A 20,781-nucleotide genomic window follows, 5' to 3' on the forward strand; every position below is an offset into this window, starting at 1 on the left:
AACATTCCCTGGAAAGGGCACCAACCATCGCAGGATTATATTATATTATATTATATTATATTATATTATATTATATTATATTATATTATATTATATTATATTATATTATATTATATTATATGTTACATCCATTTCCTAAACTCACTTATCCAGAGTAGGATCATGAGGAAGATGGAACCTAACAAGCAAGCATTGGGTGCAAGGCAGGAACAGTCCCCAGACAGGGTGCCAGCTATTGTTGGAATTTTTATATTATATTATATTATATTATATTATATTATATTATATTATATTATATTATATTATATTATATTATATTATACATTCTATCCATTTTCCAAAGTCATATATCCAGAGTAGGATCATAGGGCATCTCAGTGAAGTTCAGGAGATGCTTGGACTTTGTGGTGAAAACCCACATAAGCATTTAAACATTTAAACAACATGCAACATTCCCTGGATAGGGCACCAACCATTATGCAGGATTATATTATATTATATTATATTATATTATATTATATTATATTATATTATATTATATTATATTATATTATAACAAAGTATTAAACAAAATATGTTTTCAGGATCATTACTAATCTTACTTGCTGAAAACTTACTGTCTAATTCATTTTTTCCTTACTTGTTCATTTAAAAACGAGTTCCGTCAGACTAGCCCGTATGTCCCTGTGAATAAAGTGAAACAGGCAGGTGAACATCTGAGCTACGCTACTTTTTCTAATCTGCTTTTGCGTCAAACCTATAAAATATAAGGCTTTGTGTTGTACACAGCAGTCGTCTGTTGCCACTTACAGACTTCTGTTTCTGTTGACTTTATCCTGTATGTACATTTCACACGGGTGCTTTCATGCTAATGAAATATGTACATTTATATATGCACAAATACATTCAAAGTAAATGCTACATGTTTTTATAGTTTTTTTCTAGCTGTTTTTCAGAGAATAGATCTTTACTATAAACATCTTTACTGTTGTAATATAGATCTTTTAAAAGCCATTAAATCAACTAACTGCTCTTTGTTCTTTTTTTCTATTATTTTTGCCAGCGTGAAATTACTTTTTAGCTTTCGAAATGGTACTTACACCTCAGTGAAATTGCCGTTGCATTTCTGTCTTCTTTCAAATTGATTTTTCAGATCCTGACAGTTCTCTTCATCTGATGCCTTTCCAACATAACCTTGGCATAATTACATGCAGCGCTGCTTTCTCTTGCAAAGAATCTTCACTTTGTTTACAAAATCCCAGCTATGAAATGAAAGATTCCTTGAAGCACACTCAGCAGGAGCAGATGGATGTTGCAGTTCCTCTGTGTATGACGCGTATTGACCATCCAGCTGTAATTACAAGCCCCTCTCTAGCTGCTTCACTCGAGCTCTGAGCATCTCTGGTGCAACAAGACAGACTGCAGGCAGATTGAGATGACAATACTGTACCGCACGCCAGCCCCCACATGGTACAGTGACCAGAAAGTGATGCTCGGCAGACTGAGGGAAACACACTGGCTCCCGTCCTCTAGGCTTCCTGATTCTGTGTAAATGTGTCTGCTGCTGCAAGAGTTTTGCTTATCATTTCCCTCTTTTTATAGTCAATGCATTTTAACAAGTTCAATTAATGATAATAAACCCACTGACAGGATTATTGGCTTTTCTGCTGAAAAACTAAAAGTCCCAGTGATATTGCATATTGCAATGACAATAATATGCAGAATTATATACTATTTCTAATTACAAAAAGACAGAAAACTTAAACATGTAGAAGGCAGTAAAAGCTTAAGCTTAAACACAGCTGTGGAGAGGGAACGGCTTTGTCCTCAGAGGACAGGAAAGCACACAATTTAAATTATTTTAAAATAAAGTGTGTGCTGTTCCTCCTAACCGAAATAAAAGTGCTGTCAGACAGGAAATGCAGAGATTTAATCATCAATTTCACTTTCATTATCTGTTTATTTATCAAAGTGCAGATAAATCACCAAACCTGACACAAGGGGATAAGTGATTTAGAATTAAAACTGGAAACATCTGCCCAACTGTTCAGATCGTGACTAACAATAAACCCCACTTTAAAAACAGATAAAGAATGCTACCTTCACATTTGTTGACAAATTGTGACAAACTAAATGCAATTTAAATAGGCGAAGCTTCTTTCGCATCGCTGCTTCTTTCTAATCCAACTCTCTCTCTCTCTCTCTCTTCCACTTTCTCGGCTTCTTTGTATATTTTCTAGACCTGAATGCGGACTCACCACCCCTGATCAACAGACCGGTAAATACTTCTGCAATTGGAGCTCACACCAGTTCATATTGCTTTCAAATGATCCATTATTTCATTTAATTCACAGCTCCATTTCATCTCTTTTCGGCAGGCAGACTTCAAACAAGATCCCCCTTTTGTAAATATGATGAGTTATCTGATGAACACTCCTGATTGAATTGTTACAAAAGATTGGGAGAGCAAACACCAAGTTGAGCAGAAATTAAAAAAGCCAGGGATGCAGAAATATAAGGTTAGGGCCGTGAACAAAAGCAGAGCCCCAGCATAAAAGGGGTTTTTGTAAGTGGATGGCATTCTGAAAGGCATCATTCAACATTTAGCTGCTTTTTACTGTAGTTTTAATTTGCATGCTTATGAGTTTATAACGGGTGGCATACTGGCACAGTGCTTAGTGCTGTTGCCTCACAAATCCAATTCCAGTCACCAAGTTGTTGTCTGTGTGGAGTTTACATGTTTTCCCCATGTCTGTCGAATATTCCTCAAGATTCTTTGCCGTCCTTCTCGCAAAGACATGTAGGTTAGATGGAATGATAATTGCAAATTTGTGTGCATTTGTGTGGACTCCGGTCTCCCCAGACTCTGAATATAGTAAGTGTTTGACATCCTTCCAAGCACAGTGATCCACTTTTGCTGAGGAAAGATTGAATCACCAGCTTGTCAAATGTGCCAAGGAACAAGAATGCTGGAACACATTCTCAGCTGCTGTTTAAAGGCCCTGGGAGAAGGGAGTTATTGCTGGCGGCACAAGCAGGTGCTTAGAAAAGTAGCTGACACCATTTGTAGTGCCTTAATCCAGACAAATAATCCCCTCCGTGCTGAACAACCATGTCCTTCGTTAAAGCAGGTCAAAAGGCACAAAATCACCAATGGAAGCAGTCCAGGGACTGGAAGCTCATGGTCCACCTGGGGATAAAGCTCAAATTTCCTGAGATCATCTCTGTGAATCTCCATGACCATGCTTAGGTCAGACAAAATTCTGCTATCAGTGTCATCTAGGGTCCATGTGTTTTTTGGTATTTGAAATTTCATTTTAGAAGCAAAAACGAAAAAGCGTAAATGAAAGGAACATGGTATGGTAACAAATAGCAGTCATAAACTTAAAATTACAAATACTTTTCAGGATGTATTTGTGATTCAAATAATGAAAGTGTAATAGCTCAAAAACAACAAAACAGATGCATTTTTGTTGTCTGAAACCGGAAGTACTTCTTCTTCGGCACGATTTTTGATGACACATGCAAACAGTCCTCCTCACAACACATCGATCGACGGCCTTGAAGTTAAACTGGCATCAGCAGAGGATGGACCATTACGTTGTTTTTCAGAATAGTAAAATAGTGACACCCTGGGGCGAGGATATGACTGCAGAACAACTGAGTCGCATCTTTCAGGTAAAAATACAAGCTTTGCAAACTTTGCTTCATTGATGTAGCAGTTCTTTTATGAACGTTATTGTTGTTACTTACTGTGAAATAAAGGGTGTTTTCTCGCTCTCATTTCTTGCATTTTTCTGTTCTGATAGATAGATAGATAGATAGATAGATAGATAGATAGATAGATAGATAGATAGATAGATAGATAGATAGATAGATAGATAGATAGATAGATAGATAGATAGATAGATAGATAGATAGATAGATAGATAGATAGATACTTTATTAATCCCAAGGGGAACTGTAAAAAAGGAGATGTATGAAAGAACAAAAGGAAAAAGAAATTGTTTTTAATTTTTCCCTTTTAAGTTGAAAATCAAATAAGTGTCTCTTTTTCTTTTTCAAATGATATTTCCTGAAATGAAATTTCAAATACCAAAAAGTACACGGACCATCCAGACAGGTGGTCATGTTTAAACTGACAATTCCCTGAGAAGTCAGGATGGAAGGAAGAGCGCCAGCTATCATGGACCTGGTCGAGTAATACCACAGCAAGGGGTGTATGCCCATAGAGGTAGGATGCAGCCCTCTGCAAGGCCCTTAGTCAAGCAGGCGCAATAGACATCCTTAAGGGAAGGGCCATTAGAAACATCACAGAGGAGGCTGAGAAGGCTTTGTGATGGCTGTGGATAAAGCAGAGTGCACCATCGCAGAAAGCTGCTTAGACACAAGTTGGGGCCTGATCAGCCTCGGCTGGGTTGCCCTGGCAAGTGTGTATGTTCTTCAAAAGACTCAAGACACCCAATGGTCCCCCTGGGTAACATTTAACATAACAGTTTTATTTTGTTACACAATATATCCCTTGAAATACAGTCATGTGAGTCCCAATTTATGAGTAGGTTGAAAACAAAAGCAGCCCTGATTAGTCACCACCCTTTCACAGGTCACACTCATTCACTTTCCCACAATCTGAGGTCTGATGGCTGTTATAAGACTCTAAGATCAGTTGGAAAAATAGTGAAGACACTTGACATGCAAGCCACGAGCTTTATGGTGACATTACTTTGGTTATCTGCATGTTTTTCATGGAGCATGCTTGTGAAGAGCAAGTGATCCTGGCGTAATGTTATCATGTCACATGTAGCGTCTTCTCCTAAAACATCTTTTTCTTGGTATTAATGGGTTGTCACAAAGATCACAGACATCACAGACATCATTTTGTTTCCCGGCTCCAAAATTGAAGTAAATTGAACAGAGATGTTCACAGGTTTGAATCCAAAATAGTACTGATATTATGGATGTAAGATGGCTGCTTTAAAGGCTGGTAAAGGAAATGACGTTATCAGGGCCAGAACCAGAAGTGACACTGTCGGGACAGGAAGTGACATCATCATTGGCGCCGGAACTGGAGTGACATCATCAGGGCCGGAAGTGACATCATCATTGGCGCCGGAACTGGAGTGACATCATCAGGGCCGGAAGTGACATCACCATTGGCGTCAGAACCCTGTGAGGTTTCCCGTGAATGGCCTGCAAGAGACTGAGAGAGACAGTCAGCGCACCCCGCTGCCCCCTGGTCTGCCGTGGTATTACTATCATTTAGGCCCTTCAGCTGTCTCCCAATTGCATGTGTGTGACAGGGTGTACTCTAATTTTATGGTAATCTTCTTTTTTAGGTGGATTATAAAAAAAATCTTATTTTTAACATATCAGACTGTCGCATCTGGTACTTGTAAGAGCTAAATACTGTAGAATACTGACAGGTTATAAGAGGAGGAGGCATAGTGGGGAGGGTGACAGAGGCAGCTCATCGAACATTGTGTTAATGCACCAATATGGGAAAGTGTGAAATATCTGAAGACAAGGTACCACGGAAATAAAAGAATGGATGCTCAGTCAAGCAAAGCCAGTAGGCTTGAGGCGACTAAGGTGAAAGAAAGAATTGTCAACAAAAGACAGGCCATGCAGGGACAAAAAAAAAGTGGTGAGTGAGGGGGTTTCAAGAGGTACTGACGTTTAATCTGTAAGTGAAGGTGTAGTAAATGAATAAGTTAATTCTATATAATCAGCCATTGTCTGATATTACCAAGATGGTCCAGGGTGTTGGAATGATTAAACCAGAGTTCAGAAAATTACATAAAAAAGTGCCAACCAGGCAAACCTGGGCAGAGGCGTAAGACACCTTTTAATCTAAGACTGTTTGTAGATAGACATGAAAAAGAAGCCATTTTAATTAGCTTTAGTCATGAACCAGCTTTTGTTACATTCCTTCTTAGAAAGATAAGGAGAGGCAGAAATGCAAAGAAGTTTAAAAGATGAGAAATTAGAATTGCTAGAAGTAGCAAGGCTCGATAAACTGAAAAGTGAATGAGGGTGTTGCAATTGGTGATTTCTTTCTTATGTTCATTAATGTTTTTTTTAAGGTTTTGTTTATTGGCTATCACATAAGTAAAATCATAGTATTGCTATTAAGTTTCTGGAATTACATAAATATTTTCATTATTATATTTTCATTTAACTGCAACACCATTTTGTTTTCCCTCTTTGGAGCCGCCATTTTGTCTAACCTGTGCTGTGGTGCATGGTGTGGTTGTTGAATGCATTATTCCAGATGTCATGCATCGTGATGTCATCAATGCAACACTTTAAATAGCTTGTGTCATATGTCTTATGCATTCTAGATTGCAAAAATAAATAAGAGAAGTCACATCCATACTACTATGCTTTCATTTAAAAGTGTAGACATACAGTAAGCCTCCATTTTCGCCTTTCATCCACACTGTCCTGGCATTTTAAAATGGAGACTTTTGAAAATGCTCTCCAGACCCGTATACTTCTGAAAATAGTGCATTGGGGTTGGATACAAACACTTTTGAAAATCCAGACTGTAATAATGCTCTGATTTGTTTGTGCTTATTATGTAGTCGTTCCCTGATTGGATCCCGCTCATTACAAAGTCCCATCCCCTGACTGGTCATCCTTCATGGAGGAAGATCATATTCCATCATAGTGGACAGACATGTTGAAAGTTGCTTTCCATGTCACTTGATGTGTTGCTTACCTGTATACATCTTGTAAGACATCAAGTGTCTTACCCATTTACTGACTGCCCCATTGACCATCTGGCAAAGCTTCATAGAGATTTTCATACCTCTCGGGTCAGAGGCACGATTGAGGAACCTCAGTAGGCCACCTCAACATTGAGTTGATACCAAGCTAGATGAACTGGCAGATAAGCTGGAATCTATTGAGTCATTAAAGATGGACTTGGACACCATTCAGGCTTGGGCAGATTTGTGGCAGATGAAATGTAACATAATGTAAAGTATTACAGGTAGGAAGTTAAAATGTTGGATTTGAATATACAATGAGAGGTCTGAAACTTCAAAGCACACCATATGAGAAGGACCTTGGAGCCATAGTGGATTTATCACTATCAACATCCAGACAGTAGACAGAAGTAATCAAGAAGACTAATATGATGTCAAGCTATATATCAGGATTATGCAGAGTACAAAGCAAAGGAGGTTATGCTGAAGCTTTATAACACACTGATTGGACCTCACCTGGAGTATTGTGTCCAGTTTTGGTCTTCAGGCTAATAAAAGACATAGAAGAAGCGCTAGAGTCCAAAGTCCAGAGTCCAGAGAAGAGCAACTAGGCTGATTCCAGGATTGTAGAGAATACGTTCTGAGGAAAGATTAAAGGAGGTGAACCTTTCCAAATGGAGAAAATGAAGATTAAGATGAAACACGACTGAAGTGTTTAATATTATGAAAGGAATTAGTGCAGTGACTCGAGACTGTTATTTTACAATTAGTTCATCAAGAACACGGGGGCACAGCTGGAAATATTTGAAGTGTAAATTTGGCAGAAATATTAACAAGTTTTTCTTCACACAGAGAACTATAGACCCATGAAAAAAATGATCAAGTAGGGCAGTAAAAAGTAAGTTTTTAGGGACATTTAAAATTTCACTTGATGTTGTTGGAATGCAGGACAGCAGTGACAAGCTTTGTTGGGCTGAATGGATTGTACTTGTCAAAATTTTTCTAATGTTCTAAAGTTGTGATGATGGAACGCTTTATTGTCAGAGAGAATAATATGGAGGTTTGGCAGCAGCAAAAGAAACTCTTGTGTGCTTTGTTGCCTACATGGTGTACACTTGTGGATTCAGTTTGATGCAAAGGTAAGAGCTGGGATAGATGGATGTTAGGACAAATTGTATCAGTTCAGTACTTTGCTGGTCACACTCCAGTGTGGTAAGATTCCAACATCAGTAGGTTTATAGTGTAGCTTACTGTAAATCATGACGTATGACAAATGAGAAGGGTAGGTGAGGTCTGCAAAAAGCAGGAAGCTCATAGCAGGCCAAACTTAACAGTTCAGATATGCAATTTCATAATTGAGTGAATATATACAAACATGGAAATGGTGATGAAACAAACTATATCTACAACAAACCATAACATTAAAACAGTCTCCTGCGGTGACATACATATAATTAATCTTCTTCTTTCGGCTGCTCCCATTAGGGGTTGCAACAGCGGATCATCTTCTTCCATATCTTTCTGTCTTCTGCATCTTGCTCTGTTACACCCACCACCTGCATGTCCTCTCTCGCCACATCCATAAACCTTCTCTTAGGCCTTCCTCTTTTCCTCTTTCCTGGCAGCTCTATCATTAACATCTTTTTCCCAATATACCCAGCATCTCTCCTCTGCACATGTCCAAATCACAGTCTCACCTCTCTGACTTTGCCTCCCAACCTTGAGGCTTGATCGAGAGTGGAAGTACAGTGCAATACAAAGGAGAATCAAAGAGTTGTTGTATAACTCCTGCTTTGTCTGCTTTTCTCCATAATTGAAGCACCATGAGTCAAATACGACAGCTTTTATGCAAGGAGTTACAGCAACTAATTAGACCCAAAAACAACAAATTCTTGACTCATGAGAGCAGAGACATTAATAGAAGGAAGTGTGGATAACAGATAGAACAGCTAGCAATAACAACAGGGTCACCATTAAAAAAGAAGCTACAGAAATCCTCTATGTATCCAACCAGAGGATGCTACTGCAGTGTATGCAGCATATATAAACATGGTCGGCAAGAAAGGGGCTCAGAAAGAAATGGAAAAGAAAACTAAAGCTACATCCAAGCCCAGAACAACAAGTCCAAGTTCAAGCTCAAGGTACGGCCTTTCAGAGACTGACCTGGAACAGATGGGCAAAAGCCCTGACTCCTCAGTACCGCGGTCTGCTGCATCGTCTCCAGTTAAGAGTGAAATGGAGAGCAAAAGTGCAAGTGACGCAGGTCGCGATAGCTCGCCGATTGGGGAAGATCATTTGAAACTGGAAAAGTCCTTGCAGTCCGCGCTTTCACCTACTCCATGCGAGCCGGGTAAATCGAAAGCAGAAATGATCTGTCTGAACTGTAGGTGATGATCGCTCAGCTCAAGCAAGAGATAAAGAAAAGCGAGAAGATAAGGGAGAAGGCAAGTGAGAAGCTGTGGCAAGAGCTGCCGGCAGGATAATAAAGACTCGGAGGAACACATATATACTCGCTTTGAGGCGGCCTTTAAATGTATACTGGAAAAAATTGAGGAGCACATTCAGGAAAACGCGTCTAAACTGAGCACACTTACCGATCAGCTGGAGGATGTTAAGCAGTCATTCACGACTCGAATTGAAATAGCCAAAAATCTAGCATCCACTGCTGATGGAAAAGAAACAGTTCAATTCCGAACGCAAAAAACTTGGAGACAGACTTGCCGCTCTGGAAGATGGAAGCAGAAGGAATAATATTAGAATTGAAGGTCTACCTGAGAATCGTGAAAGCCCAAACCCAGTGAAATTTGCAGTTGAACTATTCTCTAAAATAATTGGAGAGGACTTTAAATCAGATACCGTGATAGCAGCAGCTTATCGCATACGCGAATCAAATACCTTTAGACCTAGGTCTTTTATTGTCCGCTTTGAGAGATTATTATGTTAGCTAGATGTGATGGCACTCTTCAGACACAAGCAAGAAATTATATTTGAAAATAACCACATTTGTATCTTCCCTGATTTCTCTCCCGCAACAGCTGCTAAACGTGCAGCCTTCTACAACATCAAACAGTGGTTACGGCAAGCCAATATCAAATACAGCCTCTTGTGTCCTGCCAAACTGAAAGTGGATGTTCAAGGCCAATACTACTTCTTCCCCAGCAAGGAGGAAGCAGAAAAGGAATTAAGAAAGCTAATCTCAAGACTATTCTGAAACACAATAGTGTGTCGCATCCTGTCATGGCATGGCAAGGAGATATCACCTGCTGTCTGATCCACTAGTAATGATATGGGTATTATAATTATACATTCTTTACATTACTCGGACGGTTTCTGTTTATGTCTTAATTACAGATATAGACGTGTGTGGAAGAAATTAATTTTTTTTTCTTTTTTTTAACTACCCTAAAGGGGACTATTTAACATCATACCCTTGGTTTATTGTTATTGTTATTATTGCATTAGGATTTACTATGCATATCCTGGACCACTTTCTAACACTATTCCCTGGGTTTATTATCTTAATACTTTAAGACTGCTGAGGATTTTATATCTTATGCTTATAGTTTGTTAATGATTATATTTTAGGCATATAATATTTAGACTATATTGGCAATAGATATCTCTACTTTCTAATCCTCAAACGTTGCTGTGTGGGGGCTTGTCTTGCTTTGGACGTGCTCTGTCTCTAGGTATGTCAGAGGACCGGGACTTTGTGAAGTGGGGTCCAGCCTCACATGGGGAGGCAAAATGGGGGGGGGTGGGGGGATAAGGGGGGAGAGAAAGAGAGCAGGCTATATCTAATCTATCCTTTTAATCCTTATAATTATAACTACCAACGTAACAATAAGGTTGCATGGCAATCACCCATGGGGAAATAAAAAATTAAGGTGAAAGCTGTCTCACTTCCAGTTAAGACTATAAAATGACATCAAAAATTCAGAATCAATGTCTCCATGATGGGAAAGTTAACTTTGTGAGCTGGAATGTTAAAGGCCTGAATCACAAATTAAAGAGAAAGAAAGTATTCTCTCACCTAACAGGTTTAAACATTAAAATAGTACTTTTACAGGATACCCACTTACTAAGCAAGGATCAGTTCCGGCTGCAAAAGGACTGGACTGGCCAAATGTTCCATTCTAGCTTTACAAAGAAAACTAGAAGTGTGGGAATCCTCATACATAGAACAGTCTCATTTGTAGCATCAGATGTAGTATCTGATCCTCAAGGGAGATATGTGATGGTCATGGGCAATTTATTTAACTGTAAAATCCATCCATTATCCAACCCGCTGAATCCGAACACAGGGTCACGGGGGTCTGCTGGAGCCAATCCCAGCCAACACAAGGCACAAGGCAGGAACCAATCCCGGGCAGGGTGTCAACCCACCGCAGTAACTGTAAAATGATTTTGATAAATATTTAGGCACCGAATGTCAATGGTAAGGAATTCATGCAAAATGTATTTGCATCCATTCCCAATGTGAACACTTTGCATTTTAAATCCACTGTTAGATAGGACTCCTGTCACAAGGGGGGATGACATCTAACACTGCAAAGACAATTACACAGTTTGTAACTGACCACAACTTATCAACACCCCTGGTGGTTTCTAAACACAAACTCAAGAACATATTCCTTCTACTCACCAGTACATCATTGCTACTTAAGAATAGATTATTTCTTTACAGATAATAATTTCTTGCCTACGATTAAATCTTGCAAGTACGATGCTATTGTTATTTCCGACTATGCACCTCTGATCTTGGAGCTAAAGTCACTATGCCACACACACTCACCTCGCAGATGGTGTCTCATCCCGCTTCTATTAGCAGATGAGAACTTTACTGAATTTATATCCAAACAAATCAGTTTTTTACTAGAGACAAACACATCTTCAGAGGTTTCTGCAGGAATACTCTGGGAAACTTTAAAGGCCTTCTTAAGAGGACAGATTATTTCATATCTTTCCCACAGGAATAAATTAGAAATCAAGAAAGTATCAGAACTAAAAAACAAAATTACTAGAGTAGATGAAGAACATGCCAGGCTTCCAAGCGAGGCTCTACATAGGAAAAGGCAGGCTCTGCATTCACAACTCAACCTCTTGACACCTAAAGAAACTGAACAACTAATTTATAAATCCAGGAATCATTACTATGAACACAGAGAGAAAGCTAATAAGCTTTTAGCTCAACAAATCCACAAGCAAGAAGTTCGCAATGCAATCCCAGTAATCACCAACACGAACGGAGCTGAAATCATTGACCATAAAAATATAATGCACACATTTAGAGACTACTATAAATCCTTATATTCTACTGAGTTTAAAGAAGACAACACACAATCTAATGCATTTCTGGATACATTACAGATGCCACAAATAGGTACTTTTAGTGCGGAGGAACTGGATAAACCTCTGACGCTATCAGAATTACTAGATGCTATAAAGTCACTTCAAGGTGGGAATGCAGCAGGCCCTGATGGCTACCCTGCAGACTTTTACAAGAAATTCTCCACTCAGCCATCTCCCCTCCTACTAGGAACATTTACAGAAGCTAGAGACAATTAAATTCTACCTCAAACTTTTCGCCAAGCATTAATCACCGTCTTTCCTAAACAAGATAAGGACTTATCACAATGTGCATCATATAGACCAATTTCACTTCTGAATAATGATGTTAAGATACTCTCAAAAATCATAGCTAGAAGGATGGAGAAAGTGTTGCCTTCGGTAATATCACAAGATCAAACTGGATTTATCAAGGGTCGACATTTATCTTCCAATCTTCAACGCCTGTTTAATGTAATATACTCACCAACAAAGTAAAAACACCCCAGAAATATTATTATCATTGGATGCAGAAAAAGCATTTGACATGATTGAATGGAAATACATTTTAACTACATTAGAGAGATTTGGGTTTGGCCCGAACATATGTGCATGGATCAAACTACTGTATACCATTCCAGAAGCTTCAGTTTGTATTAACAACATTTGTTCAGACTACTTTAAACTAGAACGTGGTACCAGACAAGGTTGCCCCTTGTCACCACTGCTATTTGCAGTCGCCATTGAACCACTTGTGGTCCACTGTCGAAATTCTTATCAGATAAAGGGGATTTTCAGAGAAGGACTGGAACAGAAAATTTCTCTATATACAGATTATATGGTACTGTATATATCAGACCCACAAAATTCTGTGCCTACAGTCTTAACAACACTTACAAAATTTCAAAAGATCTCTCGTCTCAGAATTAATTTGAATAGAAGTGTGCTCTTTCCAGTGAATTCTCAAGCACACAATGTTAGATTGGACACCTACCCTTTTATCATCGCAGATCAGTTTAAATACCTAGGGGTAAACATCACAAGTAAGCATAAAGCTCTTTATCAACAAAATTTTGCCGTCTGTATGGAAAAAATTAAGCAAGACCTGCATAGATGGTCAACCCTTCATCTCACTCTAGCTGGAAGAATTAACGTTGTTAAGATGAACATTCTTCTTAAGCTTCTTTTTTTATTTCAAAACATTGCAATATACATTAATAAATCATTTTTTAAGCAATTAGATTCAACAATAACCTTATTTATTTGGAACTCAAAACATCCATGTATCCAAACAGCGACCCTACAAAGACCTAAGGCAGAAGGTGGCATGGCTCTACCCAATTTTCAGTTTTATTACTGGGCAGCAAACATACAAGCTATAAAAACCTGGACACAAATAGATGAACATACACAGGCTTGGTCCACAATAGAAGTAAAATCCTGTAGAACTTCTTTATATTCCCTGCTTTGTGCCCCAATAAATGCAAGTTATCGGCAAAATGCTAATAACACAATTCTGCTTCACTCACTCAGAATATGGAACCAATGTAGAAAACATTTTAAGATGGAGAATCTTTTATCTGTGGCACCTCTGCAAGAGAACCACCTCTTTCAACCCTCGCAAATATCCATCCATCCATCCATCCATTTTCCAACCCGCTGAATCCGAACACAGGGTCACGGGGGTCTGCTGGAGCCAATCCCAGCCAACACAAGGCACAAGGCAGGAACCAATGTCGGGCAGGGTGGCAACCCACCGCAGGACACCCTCGCAAACATATGCAGTTTTTAATATCTGGAAAAGATTTGGGATTAAATTGTTTAGAGATCTTTATATAGACAACATTTTTGCATCCTATGAACAATTACATTCCAAATTTAACTTTCCAGCCACACATTTCTTTCACTATCTTCAAATTAGGAACTTTGTTAAACAAAACCTGTCCGATTTTCCTCATCTTGCACCCACCTCCATGCCGGAAAAAATATTGCTCAGTTTCAAGGACTTAGACACCATCTCTGCAATATATAAAATTATCTTGCAGTCCCTCCCTTTTAAAGATCCAAGAGGACAATGGGAAAAAGATCTCTTAATCAATATATCAGAAAAGGAGTGGAAGGTAGCAATGCAGAGAATTCACTCGAGCTCCATATGCGCAAAGCATAGAATTATTCAACTCCAAATTATATATTGAGCTCATCTGTCTTGCTTAAAACTGTCCAAAATGTTTCCAGGGCAAGATCCAACCTGCGAACGCTACAACCAAGCTCCTGCCTCACTGGGTCAAATGTTTTGGGCCTGCACCAAATTAACATCATTTTGGACCAAAATTTTTAAGTGCCTTTCAGACAGCCTTGGTGTCACAATCCTTCCTAACCCATTAACAGCTGTGTTTGGTGTTCTTCCAGATGGGTTTAAAGTGGAGAAGGACAAACAAATTGTGATGGCATTCACTTCACTTTTGGCATGCAGACTTATTTTGATAAACTGGAAGAATCCTAACTCTCCTCTTTTAAGTCAGTAAGAAACCGATGTTTTATACAATTTGAAATTGGAAAAAATCAAATATTCAGTTAGAGGATCTGTACAGAATTTTTTCAAAACCTGGCAGGATCTAATCAATAATATCTTAGAATAAGCTCATAATGCACAGAGGCAGCAATTATCTCCACATTTCTTTTTCTTCTCCATTTATCTCTATTGCCCTATTAAACTTATCAATTTAGGTATGTTTACAAGCCTTAAGTTTTACTCTGTTTGCCACGCTCTCTCTCAGGGGTAGGGGGCGACTTGTTTTCAATCCTATCTTTTGTAAAAATTGATCTATTTTTACGGAATGATTACAATAAAATTAATAAAATTTAAAGGAAAAAAAAAAAAAAGAAACCACAGAAGTCTTTGCTTTCTTTCCTTAATCCATTGTACAAATATACTCAGGTTATGCCAGGCACTTTGGCTAGTTTAAAATAAAAAATGAACTGGAATTGTATATAGACAAACACATATGATGCTATAGCTGTAATAAAAACCTGACTAAAATATGAAAATGTGTATGCAAGTAATGTAAGGAAGATGTTTTGAATGGTAGGTATGTGAGTCCCAAAAGCTCATAAGTCCCATTATTACTTCCAAAATTGCCCTCTGGGGGGATTACCATCTAAACCCAGGCTAGAAACAAAAGGGGCCTTGAAGAATCGTTATAAAATAAAAGATTTATTTTTAACAAAAGCTTCTTACAACACAAAAGGAAATGCCAGAGAAGGCAAAGCAATCCACAGCAAACACAGCCCAATACAGAATCTCAAGGCAACGTCAAAAACAGAGCACAGGTTCAGAAATCCAGGACATCACATTTAGCACAATAGAAACACCAGTAAACACTCCACTCCCTAGTGCAATCGAAATGAACCATCAGGAACTATGGGAGAGACTTGAGATTTATAGAAGGAAGGAATTTCTTAGCAGTGATTGGCACGTGGGCATGCCTCTTGGGGGACCACCCACACAACAAAAAGAACATAACACAGGCATTTTATAGTCACAGACAAAAACAAAGAATAATGCACATAATAAACAAAGAAACATTAACAATAATAAATGGCACAAAATGAACAAAACAAACAAGAAACACAACTTTGAACCCAGGCCAGGGAAGAACTATAAAAACGTCTGGCCAGAAAGATGAAAAATAATAATAATGATTAAATTTATTAACAAAATCATACAAAGAGGAGACAAATACAGACTTGATTACAAATAAATTTAACCAATAACTGTCATAATGATCTGGACTTTCTTTTTTTTTTTTTATTCATTTATTTTTTAAGAGCCTTTTCCTTAGTCTCTAAAAAAATGGAAGTAGTATTTGGGAAGTTTTAGAGGTCAAGGAGTTTAATGGTTTGGTCTGCATTTTTGAAGACATTAATTTAAAAATATATCTTCCCAAGATATCAGTTTGGTTTTAGTACCAAGGATTTAATTGTTTGCTGTTTGTAATGAAGAATTACTAGGATGTTGCTAGAGAGTGTCCCAAAGTGTGTGACATGTGATGTAATTACCACAACGGTATAAAGATCAATTTCAGACACTAAAACCTGGGGGTTGATGGCATAAAAACCTCATACTGTTCCACTCCATCTGAACTAGTGTGGTGCTGACGTGTCACCCATTGTCCCAGATTAGGATCTGGGATCCTGAGTTGGTTTATCATGTGGTGGGTGCAGCAATGCACTGTATCAGCGCATGCTCCTAACCTCTCCTCCTTTACTGGCCAAAGTTTGTGACAAATCCATTAGGTACACCTCTATCATCATCATTGTTAAAGATCTTTCAGAATATGAATTGTTTTCTGTTCTTCAGCTTTGATTTTGTTCTTGCTTTTTAGCTTAGGCTACGTGACATTTTCTGGTTTTGGACTCTCTCGCTATGTCCCTTTAGTTACAATTTTGTCTCATCTTCTGGCTGTTGTTTATTTGATTGTTGTCCTCCTTGTTTTATCCTTGGCTCTTTAATACAATTACATTCCACCTTCTCATTCGATCCTACAGTGAAGTCATAACAAAATAACAAAAAGGAAACAAAACCAAAGCCTGCAAAACAATTTTCAAGGTACAAAAGCAAGAGCAAAATTTTCACAAGCCAAAAGATCAAACACAAGAGCACTTACAGACAAGAATTGATCTAATTTTGTTGCAGCAATGGTTATGTGTGGGAAACTTGGATCTTCGGCAAGACGTCAACAGTTTGTTCATTGCAGGGAAGACCTTGAAAACAAAAACCTCACATATTGTGTTTAACAGACTTTGACTTCTAGTTTAGTTTCTTAATAGCTGCTTTGGCATTGAGATTTTCTGTGTTCTGACCATAACTATGATAGACTATTTTTTGCCAAATCATTAAGGGAATTATGTTTGTCTCTGCCACTCTCCAAAGAAAATTCAGTTTGGCTGGATCACTCCTTTAATCCAATCATCCGTAATAGAAAGATGTTAGTTTTACGTGACTGAAGAATCAGCAAAGAGCCTAGAGACATTATAGAAAAACATTAGCACATTTTTGTTTAGTTTTAGATAGGTCTCAGTGCTTCAGCTGCGACATATCATTCCGAATTAAATGGACATATTGAATGTTGACACAAGGATTTGGAGTGCTAATTACATTGTCATGTTTCAACATTATTGGAGTAAGTTACTCTCTTGAGACAGATTTGAGATCTCACAACATGCACAAGGTCTCCTCTCATTTGTCAAACTTATCCTTATCTCCAATGTGCTCACTGATCTTTTCCAGCCCTTCACCAATAATTTAGTCAGGAATCTGAATATAATCTCCCGTTTTCGTTTTTAAATGAATAATTTGCTGGTATTTCTTGCTATTGTAATGGTCTGTGTATTTGCACTGTATGATGATTAATTTTCATTTTACTGTATGACAACTCATAGAACTGAATTGAAATAATTACTGTAACAGAAAGACTAACCAGGATAGGGAGCTGTAGATTTTGCATATTTGCCTTTGGTGTAGTTTAACTTCCACATCACAAAAATGTGCAGGATAGGCTGATTGGTAACTCTAAATTAGGATTATATGAGGGACAACACTTTTTCTACATGGTCCCCAATTTTGGGGCACCATAATGTTTGGGACAATTGGCAACAATGGTGTTTGTAATTTCTCAGGTGTGTTTCATTGTTTCATAAGATACCTCAACCTGCTGATACTCTTTGAAGTCTGTAGCTGCCATTTTTCAACATGAAGACAAGAACTGTGCCAATGGAAATCAAAGAAGCCATTATGAGACTGAAAAAGCAAGAAAAAAACCATTACAGACATCGGTAACACCTTAGGATTAGCTAAATCAACTGTGTGGAATATCATTGAGATAAAAGAATGCACTGGTGAGCTCAGTAATTGCAAAGGAACTGGCAGGCCAAGGAAGACCTCCACTGCTGATGAGAGAAGAATCCTCACTATGGTAAAGAAAAAGCCAAAAACACCTCTCCTTCAGATCAGAAACAGTCTTCAGGAGGCCGATGTGGATTTGGCAGAGATGACTATCAGCAGAAGACTTCATGAACAGAAATCCAGAGGTCACAAGGCAAGATGCAAAGCAGCATTTAGCAACATAAACAGGATGGCATAATTACAGTCTGTGAAAAAGTCCTTAAAAGAGCCTGCAGAATTCTGGAGAAAAGTCCTGTGGACAGACAAGTCAAAGATGAACCTGATTCAGAGTGATGGCAAGAGCAAAGCTTGGAGATGAAAAGGAACTGCCAAAGGTCCAAAGCAGACCATCTCATCTGGTGGTGAGGGTTTTATGACTTGGGCATGTATGGCTTCCATGGGTACTACTTCTCTTTTCTGGTATTGGAACTGCTGAGGGCAGTGGCACAATTAATTCTGAGGTGTATAGAAACATCTGATCTGTTCAAGTTCCAGTAGATGCCTCCAAACTCATTGGATGACTCCTCATCCTATAATAGCATAATGATCCAAGCATCCTGCTAAGGCAACACAGGAATTTTTCAAAGCAACGAAATAGAAAATTCTTGAATGGCCAAGCCAGTCACCCGATTTAAATCTAATTGAGCAGATCTTCCATATGATGAAGAGAAAACTTAAGGGGGCAACCCCCAAAACAAGCAAGAGCTTGGCAGAGGACCACTAGAAAAGATCCTCAGCACCTGGTGATGTCTATGAATCACAGACTTCAAGCAGTCATGGCATGCAAGGGATATGTGCAACAAAATCCTAAATATGGAAACTTGGAAACTTGTTAAGGGTAAATTTTGCACAAAAATTTGGGAAGTTTTTCTTTACACAATGAACGATAGACACTTGCAATAAACTACCAAGTAGTGTGGTAAACAGTTAAACTTTAGGGACTTCCAAACTCGACTTGATATTTTTTCGGAAGAAATAAGTTCATAGGACTTGTGAGCTTTGTTGGGCTGAATGGCCTGTTCTCATCTAGAGTGTTCTAATGTTCTAATGATGGCTTTTTATAGAACTGCCATTGCTGTGTGCCAAACATTATGGAGCCCAGAAATGGTGGGGTACTATGTACAAAAGTGTAATTTCTATGTGGTGTGACCAAAACGTATGCATATACCCTTATACTGTAGTCTGCAATGTACACTTTTTATCATGCCTGAAGTGTTTGACTTGTAATTTTAAACTATGGAGCAGCACAATTAAAAAAGGTGACGCGCACATTCAAATGAGGTAATGCGCAAAATTAAATGTGGTGCCGCGCAAAATTAGAGATGATGCCCTCACAATCAGATGGGTGACGACAAGTGAAAGTGTATGGAATTGCATTGTTTATTTTGTAAATGTTATAAATTATATTGGATTAAGGCGATCAAATGAGGCAGCTACCACACACTGCTGCTGCTGTCTGTTTGTCACAATGATTTATGATCCGAGTGCTCTCTTGCCCAAAGTCATCGACCCATGATGCCTAAGGACTTTTTTTAAGTAAGCCACCTGGATACAGCTGTAGAGCCAAAAAAACTCAATGACTAAAAAATGATGTTTTTCTTGCACCAAATACTATTTTTCTGACAAAGATGATAATAATATGCTCCTTTATCTCTACAGCAGATTGCATGCTTCAAGTTAAACCAGCCTTAAAAGCCAAGCTAAGTGTTATTTTTTTCTCTGATGTTTGTCCTCTGCTGCCTGTTTTGGTGTGTGGGTGTTTTTGGACCAGTATTAGGCTGGGAGATAAAAGAACCCATTTTTTTTTTCAGGGAGTGTGTGTCAAAATACCCTCTTAAAAGCCACTTATAATTTTTGTGAACAAAATTGGACGGAGTGGCTCAAAGTCAGAAATCATCCCCTTTCGTCTCTTTTTCATTGTGCTGTTCCCATAAAGACATGGGAATAACATGTTTCCTGCTTCTCATAAATAATCCACAGATGGTGTTATCATAAGTACAAGCACTAAGATAAGTGGCTTTTTACGCACGCCAGGATAATGTCTGCCTTCTCAGATCCATAAAGGTTTAAAGGCACATAATGGTTGTGCAGCTGTTTTGAGGCATCATAATTTTCAATGCAATAATAACACTTGTGTTTATGGCACATTTCTGACAGCTTGCACTTGCATGTGATTAGAGCGATCATGCCTTGATGTTCATACTGCATGGGATCAAGAACAATGATTAAAACACGGGAGACAATTGGACATCAACATCTTTGAACTTATTAGGAGAAATAGCACTCACAACGTCATGCAATGCTAAGTTTTAGGATGTTACACCTGCAACTTGCAAAGTGAGCTTTGAAAAACCATGTAAAATAATTTTATATGTTCATTTTTAATCTGAAATCTTCGAGAATGTGGTCATCTACATATTAATTTGCCTTGACAGATACTCCAATGATGTTTATTAAGAAAGGCAATTGACTTTATCTCTGCCTGAAGTTGGGAAATGACCAAGCCATTGGCATGAATGTGGAGAATAAAGAGGTGCAGTGAGTGTTTTTGACTACCAAAAGATTTCCCCAGCGAAAACGTATGTGACGACAAAAGCAAGGGTTATGTACAGATCCTTGAAGAACATCATGCAGACCTAAATACAGTGGCCCCAAAGAGCAAGTGGCATAAAATATAAAGGTGTGCCGCGCACAATTAAACAAGGAGATGCCCACACTTAAGGTGATGTGCACATTCAAACGAGGTGACGTACAGAAGTAAATGTGGTGCCACACAATTTAAAAAGGTGACACGCACAA

General features: G+C 38.4%; 2 protein-coding genes across 2 annotated transcripts in view; both read right to left on the reverse strand.

Moving 5' to 3' along the window:
• LOC114649913 (serine-rich and transmembrane domain-containing protein 1) overlaps positions 1-1,672 on the reverse strand; it is an 89,944-nt gene extending 88,272 nt beyond the window's left edge. The window contains exon 1 of the mRNA XM_028799290.2: positions 1,101-1,672. The gene's annotated coding sequence lies outside the window, so the exon portion shown is untranslated. The remainder of the gene's footprint in view (positions 1-1,100) is intronic.
• The window catches only part of LOC114649910 (uncharacterized), a 625,678-nt gene that overhangs the window by 504,059 nt on the left and 100,838 nt on the right, over positions 1-20,781 (reverse strand). The gene's annotated exons all lie outside the window — the stretch shown is intronic.

Source organism: Erpetoichthys calabaricus, chromosome 4 (assembly GCF_900747795.2).
Source record: "Erpetoichthys calabaricus chromosome 4, fErpCal1.3, whole genome shotgun sequence".
In the NCBI taxonomy this organism is placed as follows: domain Eukaryota; kingdom Metazoa; phylum Chordata; class Cladistia; order Polypteriformes; family Polypteridae; genus Erpetoichthys; species Erpetoichthys calabaricus.